Source organism: Oreochromis aureus, linkage group 9 (genome assembly GCF_013358895.1).
Source record: "Oreochromis aureus strain Israel breed Guangdong linkage group 9, ZZ_aureus, whole genome shotgun sequence".
Lineage (NCBI taxonomy): Eukaryota > Metazoa > Chordata > Actinopteri > Cichliformes > Cichlidae > Oreochromis > Oreochromis aureus.
The window spans coordinates 39,126,183-39,141,668 of record NC_052950.1 but is presented as its reverse complement, the minus strand read 5'-3'; the positions used below and the strand labels follow the sequence as shown (position 1 = coordinate 39,141,668).

At 43.5% G+C, this 15,486-nt stretch overlaps 1 long non-coding RNA gene across 1 annotated transcript; it reads left to right on the top strand.

Moving 5' to 3' along the window:
• The first annotated feature begins 2,237 nt into the window (after window positions 1-2,237).
• LOC116335006 lies at window positions 2,238-5,925 on the top strand. Its single transcript, XR_005614358.1, has 3 exons — window positions 2,238-2,929; window positions 5,018-5,191; window positions 5,862-5,925. It is a non-coding gene; the product is annotated as an uncharacterized LOC116335006 (long non-coding RNA).
• The last annotated feature ends 9,561 nt before the right edge of the window (window positions 5,926-15,486 follow it).

Genomic DNA, 15,486 nt, shown 5'->3' with positions numbered 1-15,486 from the left:
CCACAAACCTGGCCACCTGATTGCTCGCTGTCTGAAAGCCAAATCAAAGCAAAAACGATGTGCTGTCAAAACGGTGAACCGTGGTTCGCAGACAGACAAAGTTGCCAGTCCTAGGCCACAATTGGAGCATAAATGCTCAGTGGTGCCATTTGGCCAATGTCAGAGTTCACTTAAGTATGAGAGGCCACCTGTTGACAATCTTTCAGGTCCAGATGACCTGCAGTGTGACACCTTGTGTACGACACAAACATTCAAACCTGCATCTCTGGCTAACCAGCATACCTGTCACCATGACCTAGCGAAGAAGCGTCTGAAAAGTGTTTCGGAAAGGCCTTCTAGCTATTCGCTGAATTCTCCATATGTGATGGCTCAAAAAACATCTGGCTGTCACTTGGGACACTATGTTAAGGGAATTGAGCCAACCCCATTCAGCGTTTTTGTTAGAGTGAATTGTTAATGTTTGTCATTTTTATGCTTACCATCCATTCCTACATTGTTTAACTGTGGGATGAAAGCAGTTCCACAGTCCCCCTCCCCAGATTCTTGAGTTTTTGGGTGAAGGGCTGTAGTCTCTTATTGTAGATACATCCTATCTGAAAGATCTGTTTGATGTAAGCTTCCTGCAGGAGGTCTCTCACACACACACACACACACACACACACACACACACACACACACACACACACACACACACACACACACACACACACACATACATACAGTGCCTCGTCTTTGTAACCAAGGGGGTTAAGAGGGAGGTACGTGTTGTAAACTATTGTGTGAACTGAAACAGTTTGTCAATAAATAGCTGCGAGGAAGCTGCTCTTTGAAGGACTTTGGGCTGGAGACAGGTTAGGAGCGTGAGCTCCATGAGCTGGTTCTTGACCAAGGGCCTCCCTGCGCAAGTGTCGATCGAACACTGTTTCCTTGTTTTTCTTTCATGGGAATAAGTCCTGGATACAGCGGGGTCTGAGTTTAGACCCAACAGTTTTTGACACATCGAAAAGGTCTTGGCGGTTTTGGGAGGCTATGCCTAACCGTTACTATGGTGCATGGTAGGTGATATGTTTGAAAGTTGGGTAGGACATTCTGTGACAAGCCACTGGTTTGTATTTATGGGAGGGGTGTTACGGCCCTAGCTGGGCCTCCTGAAACTGCCCTTGTGTGGGCGTGGTGTTTTCTCCGCCTCCTCCTCTCTTGCTCCACCCCTCTGTCTCTCTCTTCTAACAAACAGACAATCTATTGATAATCTATTATATTCTCTCCTTGGGAGAAGATGCGATCGCTAGTCTGGAGGAACCTGTCTCTAATGTTGAAATTGAAGCGGCCATATGGAGCATGCAGTCTGGAACATCTGCTGCCCCGACGGGTATCCATCTGATTTTTCATAAAGTTTTCTAACCAACTGAATTCACTGTTAAAATCAACTTTTGCAGAATCCTTCCTGTCACAGTCGTTGCCTCCAACAATGCATCAAGCAGTGATGTGTTTAATTGTAAAACAGGAAAAAGACCATTTAGATTGTCGTTCCTGTAGTTTAATATCTTTGTTCAACACAGACACCAAGATCCTGGCTCAAGTGTTGGCCGTCGCTTACATTTGTCCTCCATTATCTCACAGGACCATATGGGCTGTATTAGGCACTCTTTTTTAACATTAGAGCTCTATTAAATATAATTTATACCCATGTTAAAGGTGATACATTGGAAACCGTAATTTGGCTTGACGCAGAAAAGGTGTTGGATCGGGTGATTTTTTTATACGATTAAAAATGTGGCTTTAATTTTGTATCTTGGATAAAAGTATTGTGTTGCTCCCCTCTAACAGCCGTCCAATCCAGCACTGTGTGTGTATCTCTGCGTATGTGACTTCCTGCCAGTCATAAAAGTAATCTCCTCACCCAAACTACACCAAATGCCTCTACACAACAGAGAAAACAGAGTTAACATATTACAAACACTGAGACCCCCACCCAGGTCTCCCCTGAAATTTCCACTCAACAGTAACTTCTCTTTGTCTTACTTTCACAGTCCAAAGTGGGGAGAGACTCCTAGAAATCTACTCCTAAATTCATGACACACTCAGGCCTTTATTACATCCAGGGAGTGTCAATTTCTCTACAACAATTCTACATGCTACCTATACATTTTTAAACTCAGCAACATTGTTTTCTTGGCCTTATAATCACACTGACAGTTGTTTTATTCCTACAATTCAGGATTACTAGTAACAAAAGTTTATCATCATCTTCATCTGCATGTAAATAAAAAGAATGAAAGTCTGTCCTGGTGGTGTCCAGTCAAACACGTCTCTGTGAAAGCTTCAATCCAACAGGCTCCAAAGTCCTTCTGCTCATTTCCTCGCCGGGTTCTTGATGCTCTTGTACCATCTCTCTGTCGTCCTCCTCGCTCCCTCTTTGCACTCACAGTCTTTGTGCATCATTAACACTCACATGTGGAAAACCAAAGTTTGACTGAGCAGAAGATGATCATCAGTGACGCCGTCTTTAAAATACTCTTGTTAGAAATGTACGACTTTAATGTGAAATATTCAGAGTTTTTTCTCTTGTTGTGTTTGTTTGAAGCTGCTTCCTGTTGGCTTCAGCTGTTTGGAGTTTCCATTTTCTAAACTTCTACATTCTGAACCTTCTTCAGCTCTGAACAGATGATGAAACACTGAATGATTTCAAGCACTTTGTCTAATAAACTTACATCTTTCATTCTTTGTACAGATTGAAGCGCTGTGATTTGTCAGAGATCAGCTGTGATTATCTGGCAGCAGCGCTGAAGTCCAACCCCTCCCATCTGAGAGAGCTGGACCTGAGTAGTGACTCAGGTTATTCGACTAACAACAACAAGCTGAAGGATTCAGGAGTGAAGCATCTGTGTGGTTTCCTGGAGAGTCCAGGATGTAAACTTGAAACTCTGAGGTCAGTCACATGTTTTAGTTGTGCTGAGATGAATATGATGTGAAAGTTGTGCTGACACTAAACTGCAGACATCAGGCTGATATTATACTGATCCACACTGAGGATCTTCATGGTAAAGTCTGTTTTCTTCTTCTCTGGTTTAGTCCATTGACTGCAGCAGAACAATGTTCACATTTCAAACAGTGAGACTCAGCGTATGGCCCGCGGCCCACACGCCGCCTGCCCACCTTTCCTGATTCAGAGAGGGGACCCTGATTAACTGTGTAGCTTCTTCCTCACAGTTCTAAGTATCAGACACAACAATGAATAATCCACAGCTGACTGTCTTTAGCAGGTCAAAGGTCACGGCACACAGCAGACAGTCAGAAATCTTCTAACTCTGATCATTTATCAGTTGTGACACTGTGAGACTTGATCAGAGGTGTGATCATCACAGCAGAGGCCTTTGTGTCAAAGTCACTGAGGATCAAACAGAAACACATGAAGCAGATTTTCCTCTTCTGGCTTTTTATAGCAGATAAGCTTCAAAATCTTCTGCAGTCGATCAAAAACTGAAGCAAACCATGAATCAACATGTGAACATGAGCTGATGCTGCTGAAGTGAAGCAAAGTTACAGAGGTTTGATTACAGACACAGCTGAGAGTTTGTAATCTGTCAGCATTTTAAAAAGTTTCCATGGAGCAGCAGAAACGAGGCTTTGCTGTCAGAGGCCGACAGCACTGAACACAACAGCAGACTGGTGGCTAAGAAACAGTGAATGATGCAGAAACAGATGTTTGAAGCTGTTCTTGGAGGACACTGAGAGAGAGAGAGCTGTGCAGGCAGGAACAGCCAAAGTCAGAGAGAATTCATCAGCATATTTATCAAACGTGAAGCAGAGTTTGATCTTCTTCTGCTGCTGGTTTACTCAGTTTTGGTTGGAGACAGATGAAACCTGCAGCTTCAGGATCTGTGAGCTGTCCACTTTCAGCCCCGACGGCGTGTCCGTGTCCGTGCCGTCGAGTGAACGATCCACGCTCTGTGTTTCCATCTTTGTGTGTTTAGCTGCTCTCATTTACTGTTTTAGCTGTTTGCTGCTGGTTGAAATAGTTTGTGAGCTTTAAGCTGAGATTCTGGCAAAATACATTTATATTAAACATCGATTCAGGATTGAATGAATCAACATCGTTTTATTCAAATTCAAACCATTTAAATGGGAACATGAATGTTTTACAGCCTCTAATGCTGGGTAATGTCAGCTGGTCCATGTGCAGCTGGCTGTGAGGCTCAGGGAGCGTCTACAAAGTGCAACACTGAAAGAACATCATCCATAAATATTGAGGAATAACTGGACTCTCATACAGCGAGACTCAAATGCCTTTAAACATCAGCTTATCCTGCTGATCCAAGTCCAACACTGAGTTTGTAAAAACATGTTTGTCAATCATTTTGTTTGGTTTGTGAGGAAAATGATTCAATAACTTGCTGCTAATACACAACATTTCATCATATTTCCTCATAACCCTCTTTTGTCTGACCATTTGATCCCATTTGAATTTGCAATAAAGGATCCACAGAGTTTGGTGACAATAATGACAGTAGATGTTTGTGTGCTGGAAGCAAATGAGTGTGTGATGTTCTTTCAGTGTTGCACTTTGTAGACGCTCCCTGAGCCTCACAGCCAGCTGCACATAGAGACCAGTGTTGTTAGTCCAGGTCAGAAGATGACTTGTTGGAATGAAAATGAGCTTGTAGTTTGTCTGCTTTAATCATGTGACTGGAAAAAGGTGTTGGACTTCAAATATGTCCGTTTCTTTCACACTTCACCTTTAAAAGTGAAGCCTTGTGGTTCCTGGAAGGAAAAACACGACTTTTTCAAGTCTTTGTCCTGTTTTTATGAGAAATGTACGACTTTAATGTGAAACATTCAGAGTTTTTTCTCTTGTTGTGTTTGTTTGAAGCTGCTTCCTGTTGGCTTCAGCTGTTTGGAGTTTCCATTTTCTAAACTTCTACATTCTGAACCTTCTTCAGCTCTGAACAGATGATGAAACACTGAATGATTTCAAGCACTTTGTCTAATAAACTTACATCTTTCATTCTTTATACAGATTGAGGAGCTGTGGTTTGTCAAAGATCAGCTGTGATTATCTGGCAGCAGCACTGAAGTCCAACCCCTCCCATCTGAGAGAGCTGATTCTTTGGGGAAACAAACTGAAGGATCCAGATGTGAAGCAGCTGTCTGATCTTCAGCAGAGTCCAGACTACAGACTGGAGACTCTGGTGTAAGTAGAGTGATGGAGTGAGTGGGTGGTGCTGTCAGCAGTATTGTACTAAACACAGTCAGTATGAAACAAAGATCCAGTGTTTCCTGTAAAGCTGCAGCTGCTCAGTGAAGCTGTGAGAGGAGAATGGTGACAGGCTTCAGGATTGGACACAAACACTTCCTGTTTCTCACCTTTATGGTCACCATAGTAACGGCTGACACGCTCTGATCAAACGCTGTCAACAGCCAATCAGCTCTCTGAACAAATCAGCACACAGACCAATGACTGCATTCATTTCCAGGTTTAAAGCAGTGAAGAACACAGTCTGTAGGTGAGGAAGACTTTAGTGAGAGCAGATGTTTGGATGGAATTCCTCCAGTTAACAGCTGGAACATCTGGATTGTTGGGCTTGTTGTTGGGGTTCCTACAGAGCTCAGAGTGGACACACCAAGCTTCTTCTAATGAATGAAAGTCCAAACTCAAACTAGGAGGGAAAAACATTTTCATCAACTTCAATAAAAATCCAAAGATTAGAGAAAGTGAAGCAACAATGAGTCCTAGTACAGTCCCAGCACTGAAGTCCCTGCTGCTCTTTATACTGGATGTGCTGCATCACTGACTGACAGCTGATGAAGAGTCTCTGGAAACACTCGCTTATCTCCTCTGCTCTTCCTCCTTCTCTCTGCAGGTGGAGGTGATGATGGTAACAGGACGGTGTGTGTGCTGAGAGAGGAGCAGCTGTGTCCTGATGATCCAGAGAGGTTGAAGCAGCAGCAGCTTGTGTGTAGAGACGCTCTGACTGGGCCATGTTACTGGGAGGTGGAGAGGAGAGCTTCATCCAGCAGTGACTGACAGAGGAATGAAGTGCAGATGACTGTCAGTGCTGCAGAGTGAACTGCTCTGAGAACAGCTCCACTGTCAGACACAATGTAGAGTCCAGCATCATCCCTGTGTGTCCCTCTGACAGAGGATCATCAGTGGATCTGCTGCTGCTCTGTCCTTCTACAGTCTCTGCACAGTCTCTGTCTCACTCTGGAAACATTGGACAACTTGTGTAATTACAGAACATTAATATTATATTCAAACATCTTCTCTTTATTTCTGACTCTTTACCAAATAAAGAAAAACTAACAAACAGAACCTGTCGTGTCCTTTTTCTCCACATCTGTGAATCTTTTCTGTGTTTTCCTCTTTTCCTCCTTCCTGCAGCTCCATCTTCATCATTCTGTGTCCAGTATATGTGAACATGTCCAAAGCATCTGAGCCTCATGTGACCCGTTTGTGTGAGTTATGCTGTCGTTGTGTTGTGGTGTAGAAATCAGGGGCAGGAGACGGCGCTGGATCTCTGTCACTTTCTGCAACATCTAGAAATACAAACCTGTGAGCTGTGTGTGTCGTGCATCTGCTCGGCCACCTCTCCTCCGGCCGTGCTGGAAGCAGCTGTGTTTGACAGTTTTATCGACTCTACAATAATCCAACAAATGAAATGTTCTTAAATATCAACTTAAGCACTTCAAAGTCAACAAAAAGCTTAAAACAATTAAATAATATTTCACTGAAAAAACAACAGCTCATAAGAACGATACACAAAATAATACAGAAACAAACAAATACAACTTATTAACCAGGATCCATGTTTTTGTCACAAACACTGAATCAGCTGATTCACTCTTTATGTTTGTTTGTTTTGTGATCATAGTTCTGGTTTCTGTGTCTTCACTGTGTCCCACGTCTCCTTTGGACTCTGTGTCATATTTCCTGTTTTATTTTGACAGTCCCGGGTTAGTGTTTCCTGTCTGGTGTGTCATTGGTCCCAGCCGTGTTTCCCTCCTGTCTCCTGTTCCCTGATTACTAACCTGCATCCACGCCTCCACAGCTGGATTCCAGGATTTCAGAGCATCCAGCTGTGGTGAGTGATGGAGACACTTTCTCTGCTCAGTGATCAGGACAGTTTATTGGAAATCAGAGAACATAAAGGCTGTTTTCCACCTGACGGTCTGAAGCTGGACATTAAAGACTGCTGGCTTCAAGGACATTAATCCCAGTGTCAGCCAGCCAATCACAGCCTGTGTTTTTCAGCTCTTTAGGAGTCAGACATGAGAAAGACACAGACTGCTAACCTCTCCCTGCTTGTTTTCACCGCTCGGGTGAGCCAGCTGCAACAGCCTCCACAGAGAGCTCACGCAAGCTTACCCAGCCTGCTGAGGATTTTATGCTGCTGCCCAAAAGGCATCCTGAGATGGCTGACAGCCACCCACAGCTTCAGCTGCCTCAGCAAGGGGTCTCCACACCTGCTGGCCCTGCATCTGCTCCGACTGGGGGCTCCGGAGAGCCGCGCCAGCCATCCAATTATGCTGGGGCTCCTGTTTGAGAATGTAGGAGTGTAAACTTCAAATATCTGCTCGGCTTGTCAAGATATCAAATATTTGCAAAAGTGCTCCGACGTATTTGGAGACGTCTGTTACCCACCAGCTCGATAGCTGACCGGGGCGAGAACAGCGAACTCCCAGCACATCGTTTTCAACCCCCCCGCGGTCAACACTTATATCAACACTTCACCTAGTTCTGTTGATTCCTCAGAGGCATTGATGCAAAACAAAACACTGCTCAGTAGATCATTCAACACTTAATTTTCTTACACAATTACTCCTAGAAAGGAGATGCGTCCGGTGCTGCGGAGCTCCAAACGGTGATGCGTCCCTGACAGTTTCATTACAGAAGCTCTGTCATTCTAGTCTAAACAACAGTGTCTCAGTAACTTTCCACTAGAAGATGGTCGCCTGTTATCTACTTTTTCCCAGGCAGGTGTGAGCGAGGGTCTACAGCCGTCTACTCCCCAAGGACACGTAGTCTTTAATTTCAGGGCTGTGTCCACTTAATACTACAATATATGGTTATATGGCATTTTAGTTAATATCAAGCATAGAAATGAAGCACTTCAAATAATTCCATCCCAACACTACTCAGCTTAAACATGATATACACTTAGATAACTTAAAACTGTTGTTGTTTGACTTTTTTCAGTGTTTTTTGTTCGGTTTGGTTGAGTTTATAATTTTCACACAGCTGAATAAACACCAAACTGATTAAACAGAAGTTTGAGACGGTCGAGAGTTTACTCCAGTGTCCTGTTATATTTTAGACAGCAAGGAGCAGACGGCTGAGTTTATTAAACTCCACCGAGACAGCGGTGACACAAATCTGAAGGCTAGACCGTCACAGCCGCTCACTTCCTGCCTACCCGACCTTTGGAGGACGCGGCCCACGTAGACCTTGAAGGCCGGGTCCTCAGGAGGATGCAGCCTGTGAATTTGGACACGCCATGACACATGATGTTCTACACCTGATGTGTTTAAATGAGCTCTACAGGTGAACAGACTTATTAACGTTAGCAGCATAATAAACTGTCCTGTCACTGAAGGCCCAACAAGGACGTGGTGCTGAATGCATCCAGACCCCTGCTGACTGTCTTTGCAGCTTCGGTCACAGGTTCAGTGTCCATGTGACCCTGAGAGCAGGATACAGCCAGAGGTGAGTCAGCAGTTACAAACTAAATGCTGCTGACATAAATCAAACTGCTGGATAACCCACTGGTCATGAAAAGCTTTAATATGAAAGAGGAAAAGCCAACAACAGCCAGAGCATGAAGCTCAAAACTGTAGCAATCACCAAGAAAGCTGACAGGCCTGTGACACGTCAGAGACGCCGTTCAATCATAAAGAAGTTGGTTTATTGACAACATGTGAAAACCAAAGTAATCAAGTCAACCTTCAGTTTAGAGCGAGTAGACCAACCAGGCACAGCAGCAGCTCTAGAATGAGCAACAGTTTAATGTATTACAAACAAGCTTTCATATCCACACATACATGTGGCTCACATGCTGTTTAAAAAGGGCTCAAAGACCCAGCAGATCACACAAAGTACAAAAATACTTTCATTCAGACAACAGTCAGCTGTGCGTGAGACAGAGAGCCGACTACAGTTAGTAACATGGACTCACTTTGTTTCAGACACGACACAAAGTAACACAAAGCCACAAAGAGCAGCAGCAACTCTCCATGAGCTGTGAGGCTAACAGCCACCCACACTTCCTGTGATGCACAATGAAAACAACATTAACCTGAAAGATGATAACAACAGAAATAAGTCTAAGCTAACGTCACACAGCGCTGACTGTACAGGCCTCACCTGCATCCACAACACCTGATTCTACTGGACACAAACCAGTTAATGATATCTGAGCAATCCAGGGAAGGCTTCCAGGAACGTGAGCATCCACAGACAGCTCTACAACAGCATCAGCAACAATGTTACTAATCACTCACTCTTTCATCCTCTTATACTCAATCAAAAAGTGCTGTGTTCACATGTGTTTCTGCTGAAATCCAGAGACTGAAAATGCGTCTTTTTAAAGTTTGAAGAAACTGACTGAACTTCTCACGAGTCCAACCGTGAGGAACACTTCCCCCCATGACACATCACAGGAGAACGTCTCAGTGGAGGGGGGACAGTAGCTCAGTTTAGGCAGTCGCACTCAGAATCGATGCCTCCAGTCAGGGTCACACGTGGTCCTCAGAAAGCTGCAGATGTTTGGCTCTCACTGGTCTCTGCGTCTGTAGACTGAGCTGATGTTTCTCCAGGTGTCTGGTAAAAGGACGATGCTGCTGTCCAATGAGGCGAGGAGAGAAGTAGCCAAGCAGGCGAGAGCCGCGAAGGAGGAACGGCGGGCAGCTCTGGATGCCCGACATAAATACCTGATGAGCAGGCAGGCAGACGGCGGCAGCCTGGAGGAGGCGGCGGTGGAAGACGCCATGGTCTCTGATGACAGAGTAAGTTCAGAGACGTGATCCTTCCTCAGAGTTGAACCTTTGAGTCATTCATGTCTGATTCTTCCAGTTCAGTCTGATCCATGAATTCTTTGCTGCAAACGGATCCAAGAAGCTTATTTTCTTCTATCAGGATGTCAAACAGGTAACTTTGATCACATTTAAATGACACATGAAGGTCTAACCGCTCTTCATCATCTGCTGTTTGTTGCAGCGTACTTTGTATTCATATCTTTGAATATCTGCCTTCCTCCCAGAGTCTGTCCTCCCGTCAGTCTTCCTCTGTGGACGCATCAAACTCAGCTGTGGCTCAGAGGAAACTCTTCCTCACTACGGGGAACTCTGAGGTTGGCTTTGACTTTTCTTTAAGTTAATGTGAGTCTAATGTGAGAATAAGAAGTAAATGTTGATATGAGTGGAAGGTTCTGCTGATAAAATAGCAACGAGCAGATTATTGAAGAGTGAGGCAGACAGTTCATTTCAGTAATGCCAGTTTATTAGAAACGAGGACTGTGGGGCTGCTGGAAGTCAGGACGGCCGTTCTCTGGAGAAACCTGACAGCTGAGGTGGAGAGCAGGATTTATCCACAGACGCTTCTTCCAAGCAAATGTCCTGAACACACCTGAGCTGAGTGTTACATAGAAACTGTCTTAAAGCACGAGCCTGGATCAGACTGGAGGACTCAGAGCTCAGGTGTGTGACGTCACATTGATCCACCTCTCGGGCTTTTGTGTTCTGATGTATCTGATTTCTCTTTAAGCTCCAAACAATCCCGAGCCTACGATTCATCATTGTCCTGTTCAGAGATGATGAGCCTGAGCGTGTTTGTGTTTCCATGGATCAAACTGTGCTGCTTTGTTTGGTTAACCAGGTGATTAAAGTCTCTGAGCAAACACTGGATGACTGACAGCTGAACATCAGGAGGTCGAGAGGCCGAAGTCTGAGGAGCTCAAAGCTCCACAAACAGAGAAAAGGACTACAAACATGGAGGAGCAGCAATCAGAACATGAGCTAAAGGCTACATGCTAATAATATTTCCCCTGGATGTGGTTTTAACAGGAACATGAATGATGAAGTATTTAAAGTCGGTGCCGTGTTGGCAGCTCTGATCTGCAGAAACTTTCAAACATGGGACAGGAATAAAAACACGCCTGTGACGTCAGAGTTTATGAATGATGACAAACTGTTTGTTTTTAGAAACTTTGTTGATGCTTAAAATGATCAGGAAATAAAAGCTGAATAGATCCACGTCAAACAGGAGAAGCTTTGCAGTTTGCATCAGCTGGGAAACTCGCTCACATCCAGTGTTGGGCAAGTTACTTTCAAATAGTCATTAATTATAGTTACTGATTACTTCTTCAAAAAAGTAACTGAGCTACAAGGTTCTAGATGTAATCCGTTACTAGGAAAAGTAACTATTGTGTTAAAAAACGCCCTCTGGGCTCCAGGGTTTAATCGGCCATTGTGAACTCCTGTTGTCATGGTCCGGGGTCGCTGAGCCGGCGTTTTGTTTCCTTTTGGTTTCATCTTGTGTTTGGTGTTGATTCTGATTTTGTGTTCGTTCTTAGGGTTTGGTTCTTATGTTTAGTGCTTGCGTGTTTTATCAGCCCTGCCTGCGTATGTCCTCTGTGCTCTGTTCCTGTCCTTTTGTGTTGTGAAACAGTCTGTTTCCTGTTTTACTTTGAAGGTTTGTGTCTGGTCTTGTGCTTCAGCTGTGCTCCTGCGTGTCATCCCCTCATTACCTGGTGTGTATTTATAGTGTGTGTCTGCCTGTGTTGGTCTGCATTACTCTGTGTTTCCCTGCTGCCCTCATGTTTCCTGCTTTGTCTGTTAGTTTGTCCCAGTTTAGCTTCATGTTCGCGTCTTTGTTATTTTCACTGTAAATAAATCTCCACTCGCATCTCCACCGCCGTCTGCATCTTGGCTCCTCCTTCATTCCACCACACGACTGCTGCCCCAGCCGTGACAGCTGTTGATGTTTCCTCCACATTTACCTTTAAGAACGATTAACTTTGCCTTGTTTGGTCTCATTGTTTTCAGCACAACCTCATGTGTCTGAATCTACAGTTATGTTTTCATTTTGACAAACTGTATTAACACAATTGATCTAAAATCAAACAAAAAACATAAACTTTGAATTGAAAAAGTGATATTTTTTACTGTAACAACCACAAACATGTTTAATGAATCATTTTCATAACTTTAAATTTAAATATAAATTTTAAAATTATACACACAAGTTATTTGCAGCCATTTACCTTTTACCCTTTTTTAAAATAACCATTAAACTATTTACAGAACAATCAGCTGTTCTTCAATAAGATGCCACATAAATTATTTGTGCCGCTCCAAAAACATAATTAGTGTCCAGTACAGAGGTCGCTGCTGTCCTTAGACAGTAAACATGAAACTATCATGACTCTGGTTTTACGTTTCCTATCAACACAGTTTATAAACTGGTATATGTCACCTTGTTGCTTTGTCTTTAAGTGCTCATGTGATTACCACGACTCCTTTATTCTTCCTCAGTCAAACAGCAGCACTCATGTGATTGTTTTGCCTCCTGAGCTCCAGCTGTTGTGCCAAAAAGTGATCGTCTGTCCGCGGGAGCGCACAGCTGCTTAAAGCTGTAGCGTCCAGATTACTTACAGCTACTTCCTGCAGCTGATATAAGATGCTGTGAGCTGAACACAGCTTCAACCGTCTGTTTGTTGAAACATAGTAACGGACCGTGGTTTCTTGTTAGTAACGGTAACGGCGTTGTAACGATAGGAATAGTAATTAGATTACTCTCTACTGAAAAAAGTAGCGCCGTTACTCCCATCAGTGGTCATGAGCAGCCTGCAGAGCTCTCCAACCACCCCGTCTTTAAAGCCCATGAAAGGTTTTCTTTGCACGGTGAACTTTGGTGACAGAGTGCAGAGGAAGTGCTCTGTCTGCGTCACGTTAAAGGATCTGACCTCCATCATGTTCTGTGTTTCCAGCCTTTACTGGGGAAATGTCTGTTCTTCCTGAGAACCACTGAGAAGGCCATAACCACCGCGAACGTGCAGCAGGTCAGTAACTGGTCTGGGTCACCTCCTCACCTGCAAATCTAACTGCACAGACCTCATTGGTTGACTGTGACATGGATGCAGCCAATCATTCTGATCTCTGAGAGGAATAGAAATATTTTACTGCTATTATTTGCTGCTATTTTTATAATCATCATTAACATTTCATGTTAATAGTGATGTTGCATTCAGATGTTCAAATATATTGGTATTATATTAGTCTTTATTACAGGTCCAAAGAAGAACCATTTTAAAGGGTTGAGTTGAATCTATAATTTAAAAGTTATTAATGCTTGTATGATCTCTGTGTAGAGGGCAGAGACAGGAAAATACTCTCTGTGCCAAAATGAGACAGGAAACGCGTCTGCAGAGCATGTTTTTGCAGAAGTGAAACTGTGCACCCGCAGATAGACGAGACACACATACAGAGAGACAAATAGTGAGAGGTCATGACACGTCGCAGTACACAGCATGCACGCGCCCTTGCGTGTACGCATAGACACATACACACCATGGTAGATCTATTTTGGTAGGGCAGAAATGCAGAAGTGTGCCGAGTACTTAGAGGAAGTGCAACTGATGTTCCGGGAGATAAGCGACAGCGAGAATGGAGACAGGAAGCATCAGCCGTCGACACGAAGATGATGTTCTATGTTAAAAGTCATTGTGGTTTTGGTGTGACGTAAATCTGCCTAGTAACAGAAAAGGGGGCTGTACAATTCTTAACCCCATAAAACAGTTGTCTGAATATGAGAAAGACAGTTCAACACTGATTGGGTTGTTGAACTCACACATGTGTTCATTAAAATGCCGTCTAAATTGCACACGCCTGGATCTGTGGTTATTTATGGATTCTTCTCTCAACATTGAACCCTAACATTTGGGGGCTCGTTCCGTGAGAGAGAGGGAATAATGTTGGGGTTTTGGAGAGATCCAGGGTCTGTGGTGATTGGATGGGCAGATAGGAGTCAGTGGTCTGAAGTGAGAGACAAGCCGGCTTAAAACAAAGGTAAGGCACATACCTGTTGAATTTTCCAAAATGTGCTAGATTGGACATGTCAAATTAAAGTCTACTCACTGAAAATTACTGGTGAATGTCTGTTTTTAATTTTGGCGAAATTTTGATGAAGTTTACGGTTGAAGTAATGATAATGAAGTATAAGTGACAGTACTGAGTAATGAGAATAAAGGAATGAAAAGAGAATTAAAGCAGTTGGACTGCTAAGTGAACTCTTAGAATGATAGGGAATTTGGTCATTGTGTGGGTTCAAGTCCCATTGGTTATGCAACCCTGAAGAACTTTCTCGGAGGTGACGCTCCCTGCTGGATAGAGAAATTTATCCTTCACCTAGCGATGACTAGGATAGTTTCGGGCAACATCCGAAGAGGACTGGGGAATCTCTAAAACTGTTGAGGGTTGTCCTCAATCTTAATCCTGTGTTGGGTGTAGATTGTTGTTTCAAATTATTCTAAATTTTCTAGGACGACAGCGGCGTCTGTTAAGAAGCGCATTTTCTCCTTGGTAACGCTTGCACCTGGGCAGGACGCTGACCCTTGGCCTACCCTGAAGAGTAGGGATAGTACCGTCGACAGCGGGAGAGAACTTGGGAACCTCTGAAATTGCTAGGAGTTAGAGTCTCCTATTTGCGCTTTTTGGCTACGATAAATTTGGTTAGGGCATTAGCAATCGGGCCACCGTCAGGGACGGAACACTGGCTAAAATTGGTCGCAAAAAGTCAGGGACTTTTATCGGTTGGACCGTTATGGATAAATTTGTCGAAATTTATAGGATTTAAGAGGCCTAAAATCTGTGCAGTTGTAATTAAAGACGTCTGTAATATAAAATATGAGATCTATGAGTAAGATCAGTCTCTGTGTCAGTAATGCACAGCCGGATGTGCACGGATGGTGTGTGTAAATGCAAATGAGCAGCAGTGACGCCAGCAGAGAGGGTGGTTTCAATTTTGAGAGGACTGAGAGCTTTTTGCTAAATGCCTGTATATAAGAGGTTGGTTTTGCTTATTATGAGAGTGTAAATACAGTTTGAATATATTAGTGTGGATGTATAGAAAATGATTAGATAATGACTGAATTTTGATAGATGTATATTTCGTGAGCCATAAATGTTGGTGTGTTTTATTTTTCAGTTATGTGTGTGTGGGGAGAAGCTGTGAGACGATGAGAGGTTTCAGTTTTCTTTTTCTTTTTTCTTTTGACTTGCTCTTTCTGATCATGGAAGGCATGTCCAAGATACTCGTATGAAAGCGTATTTCGAGTGATTTTAACTGTGTGAATGCTGTCAGTATTTGATTTGAGTGACTGGGTGATTTGTCTGAGTAAGTGAAAAGGGGAAGTCTGAGAGAGAGAAAGGCAGTGCGTGTGAGACGATTTATGGCGTCTGAAAGAGGTTAGAGCATTTAAAAGGTGTGTATGG